The 5,096-nt window shown below is 38.0% G+C and overlaps 1 non-coding gene across 1 annotated transcript; it reads left to right on the top strand.

Moving 5' to 3' along the window:
- Window positions 1–900: 900 nt before the first annotated feature.
- Window positions 901–1,032, top strand: LOC118678006. The gene has a single exon (XR_004974699.1). It is a non-coding gene; the product is annotated as a small nucleolar RNA SNORA51 (small nucleolar RNA).
- Window positions 1,033–5,096: the final 4,064 nt, after the last annotated feature.

Genomic DNA, 5,096 nt, shown 5'->3' with positions numbered 1-5,096 from the left:
TCTCTCCAATCTTTTTTTCTCTCTCTCTCTCTCTTAGATATAATTTGTACTCTCTTTTCTTTCCCCTAATTCTCTTTTCTCAGGTGGTCACTTATATAAGGATTATTGGTGTCGTGCGTACATTCATGCTTTGTTCCCCTTGAGTCATGTCTTGTTACGGTGAATTTTATCCTGTCTGGCTAAACTATTAGAGAGCAAGCCACATAACCAGACACCTGGAGAAGAGGAGCGGTGACACATGCAGCTCACTTCCATCCAAAGAACAGCAGCTGTGCAAGCAGCCCACCCCCATCCGAGGAGCAGAAGACTTGCAATCAACATGTCCAAGTCCAAAGAGCAGTAGCCCCACAAGCAGCCCACCACATCAGAGGAACAATAGCAGCATGCAGCCAGCCCACATTCCAGGAAGAGCAGCCACGTGAGCAGTCCGCCAGTTCAAGGAGTAGCAGCTGCGTGTGTAGCCCGACCTTATCCAAGGAACAGCAGCCTTGTGATCAGCACACCCTCTGTCTGAGGAAGGGCAGCTGTGTGAGAAGCCTCCCCCCAACAGGCAGAGGAGCCACCATGGCTGTGAACAGCACGCAGCAGAGTGAGCTGCGGTCAACTGAGGAGCAACTGTTACCACAACTGCCTGAGGAGCAACTGCAGCCCGAGGAGCCACATCCACCCAAGGAGCAGCCAGAGAACGACTCAACATCTAGATCTGTCAGTGAGATCAAACATGGGTGGACAAAGAAACCCCCAAAGGAAAGAAGAGGAGGACTCGCCAGAAAAGCAAGTAAGTGAAATAGAGGCATGCAACATGTCAGAAAAAGAATTCAGATTAAGGGTCCTAGAGTGCATAAACCAGATGGAGGAAAAAATCAACAACTTATGCAAGAATCAAGAAGAAACAGATGAGGCCTCCTGGTACTTACCAAAGGCTGTGTTCTTACACTGACTGAACAGAAATAGGAGGCAGAGTAAACCCACCCCATATACACCTCAGCTCAGGCTCTTTGCCTGGTCTGTATTGTGAATGGGGAGACATTGAAAATAAAAAAGAAGAAACATATAAAATAATGAACAACTTATGTAAGAATCAAAAAGAAATGGATGAAAAAATCAATAACTTATGTAAGAACCAAGAAGAAATGACGAGTGATATAGCTGCAATAAAAAAACACCATTGAAAGTTTCAACAGTAGACTAGGAGAAGCGAAAGACCGAATAAGTGAATTAGAAGACAGGGAAACAAAACACACCCAAAATGAACTGCAATTGGAGAAAAAAAATAAAAGACAAGAGGAGAGCATAAGGGAGCTATGGGACAACATGAAATGAAACATCATATGAATAATAGGAGTGACAGAACAACAGAAAGAGGAACAAGGGTTAGAAAACTAATTGGAAGAAATAATATCAGAAAACGTCACTGAGGTGGGGAAAAAAAGTCACACAAGCACAGAGAGTCCCAAACAAGATGAACCCAAATAGTCCCACACCGAGAACATCATAATTACCATGGCAAATGTTCAGGACAAAGAGAGAATCTAAAAGGCTGCAAGAGAGAGACGGAAAGTTACATACAAGGGATCTCCCATTAGATTATCAAATGATTCCTCAACAGAAACACATAAGGCCAGAAAAGAATGGATGGAAATTTACAAAGTTATGCAAAGCAAAGGACTGGATCCAAGAATACTCTATCCACCAAACCTATCATTCAAAATTGAAGGGGAAATAAGAAGCTTCACAGACAAAAAAAGACTAAGGGAGTTTATCACCACCAAGCCAGCAATGCAAGAAATGCTAAAGGGACTGGTGTAAAAAGAAGAAATAAAAGGCAAAGAAAAGAGGCACAAAAATATAAATGGCTACAAAGAAGTACCTTTCAATAATAACTTTAAACATAAACGGACTATATGCTCCAATCAAAAGACATCGAGTAGCTGAATAGATAAATCAACATGACCCATACATTTGCTGTCTACAAGAGACCCACCTCAGAAGGAGGTACTCACACAGACTAAAATTGAAGGGATAGAAAAATATCTTTCAGGCAAATGGAAATGAAAAAAAGCTGGGGTAGCAATACTTATATCAGACAAAATAGGCCTCAAAGTGAAGGCCATAACAAGATATAAGGAAGGCCACTTCATATTACTAAAGGGATAGATACAACAAGAAGATATAACACTGATAAAGATATATGCACCCAATGCAGGAGCACCCAAATACATAAAAAAAAACTCCTTGAAGATATCAAGGGACAGATCGACAACAATACAATCATAGTAGGGGACTTTAATACACCACTGACATCACTGGATAAATCCTCTAGACAAAAAATCAGCAAAGAAACAGCAATCCTAAATTACTCACTAGATCAGATGGAATTAATTGACATCTTCAGAACATTTCAGCCCAAAGCCACGGAATACATGTTCTTCTCAAGTGCACATGGGACATCTTCAAAAATAGACCACATATTGGGTCACAAGCAAAGTCTCCCAAAATTCAAGAAAATTGAAATTATACCAAGCATCTTCTCAGATCACAATGGCATAATATTAGAAATGAACTACAATAAAAACAACCCAAAATACTCAAACATTGGAAGCTTAATAGCATGTTATTAAATGTTGATTGGGTTACCAATGAGATCAAAGAAGATTTTTAAAACATCCTGGAAACTAATGACAATGAAAACACAACAATTCAAAACCTGTGGGACACAATGAAAGCAGTCCTGAGAGGGAAGTTTATAGCACTACAGGCCTACCTCAAAAAAAAACAAGAAAAAATGGTAGTAAATCATCTAACTCTACATATCAAATAATTAGAAAGAGAGCAACAAGAAAAGCCCAGAGTGAGCATAAGGAAGGAGATAATAATGATCAGAGCAGAAATAAATGACATAGAGACCAAAAAACATACATAAAATCAACAAAACCAAGAGCTGGTTCTTTCAAAGGATAAACAAGATTGATGATCCTCTAGCCAGGCTCACCAAGAAGCAAAGAGAGAGGACCCAAATAAACAAAATCAGAAATGATGGCAGCGAAATAACAACAGACCCCACAGAAATAGAAATGATTGTTAAAAAATACTATGAACAGCTCTATTCCAAAAAACTACACAACCTGGAGGAAATGGACATGTTCCAAGACAAATACAACATTCCAAAACTCAATCAGGAAGAATCTAAAAATCTCAATAGGCCAGTAAATATGGAAGAAATTGAAGGAGTCATCAAAAAACTTCCAGCAAACAAAAGTCCAGGGCCAGATAGCTTCACAGTTGAGTTCTACCAAACATTCAATGAAGAATTAAAACTCAGTCTACTACAAAAAATTTAAGAGAAAGGAACACTTTCAAGCTCATTCTATGAAGCCAGCATCACCCTAATACCAAAACCAGGTAAAGACAACACAATGGAAGAGAATTACAGGCCAATATCCCTCATGAACATAGATGCCAAAATCCTCAACAAAATCTTAGCAAATCAGATCCAGCAGTACATCAGAAAGATCATACACCATGACCAAGTAGGATTTATCCCAGGGATGCGAGGATGGTACAATATACGCAAATCCATAAACATGATACATCACATAAACAAATTGAAAGGAAAAAACCACATAGTTATATCAATTGATGCAGAAAAAGCATTTGACAAAATCCAACACCCATTTTTGATAAAAACTCTCAGCAAGGTGGGAGTAGAAGGATCATACCTCAACATAATAAAAGCCATATATGACAGGCCCACAGCCAACATCATACTCAATGGACAAAAACTAACACCATTTCCCCCTAAGAACAGGAACAAGACAAGGATGCCCACTCTCACCACTCCTGTTCAACATAATACTGGAAGTATTATCCATTGGAATTAGACAAGAAGAAGAAATAAAAGGCATCCAAATTGGAAAAGAAGTAAAACTGTCCTTATTTGCAGATGACATGATATTATACATAAAAAACCCTAAAGACTCCATCAAAAACTATTAGACTTAATAAATGAATTTGGCAATGTAGCAGGATACAATATTAACCCCAAGAAATCTATGGCATTTCTATACACCATTAGTGAACTTTCAGAAAGAGAGACTAAAAAAGCAATCCCATTTACCATCACACCAAAAAAATTAAGATACCTAGGAACAAACTTAACTAAAGTGGTAAAAGACCTCTACTCAGAAAACTTCAGGACATTCAAAATAGAGATAGAGGAAGACATAAACAGTTGGAAGAACATACCAAGTTCTTGGATTGGTAGAAGTAATATCATTAAAATGTCCATACTACCCAAAGCAATCTATAAATTCAATGCACTTTCCATTAAAATACCAATGGCATATTTCACACATCTAGAAAGAACTCTCCAAAAATTCGTCTGGAATAAATAAAGACTCCAAATTGCTGCAGTGATCCTGAGAAAGAAGAACAAGTAAGTGGGATCTCAATACCAGATATCAAGCTGTGTTACAAAGCCACTGTTCTCAAAACTGCCTGCTACTGGCACAAAACAGATTTATAGATCAATGGAATAGAATAGAGAGCACAGACATCAACACAAACCAATATGCTCAATTAATATTTGACAATGGAGGCAAGAACATAAAATGGAGTCAAGACAGTCTCTTCAATAAATGGTGTTGGGAAAATTGGACAGATACATACAAAAAAATGAAACTAGACCACAAACTTACGCCATACACAAAAATAAACTCAAAATGGATAGAGAACTTAAATGTAAGGCGGGAAGCCATGAAAATACTAGTGGAATCCAAAGGCAACAAAATCTCAGACATATGCCGAAACAATTTCATCACTAATGCAGCTCCTAGGGCATTGGAAACTAAAGAGAAAAGAAACAAATAGGACTACATTAAAATAAAACACTTCTGCACAGCAAAAGAAACCATCAACAAAACAACAAGAAAGCCCACTGCATGGGAGAACATATTTGCCAATATTATCACTGATAAGGGTTTAATCTCCAACATTTATAGGGAACTCATACAACTTAACAAAAGGAAGATAAACAATCCAATCAAAAAATGGGCAAAGGACCTAAATAGACACTTTTCAAAAGAGGACATTCAGAA

Source organism: Myotis myotis, unplaced genomic scaffold, assembly GCF_014108235.1.
Source record: "Myotis myotis isolate mMyoMyo1 unplaced genomic scaffold, mMyoMyo1.p scaffold_m19_p_2, whole genome shotgun sequence".
NCBI classification, from domain to species: Eukaryota; Metazoa; Chordata; class Mammalia; order Chiroptera; family Vespertilionidae; genus Myotis; species Myotis myotis.
The sequence above is the reverse complement of the archived record's forward strand: the minus strand, read 5'-3'. Positions and strand labels throughout refer to the sequence as shown.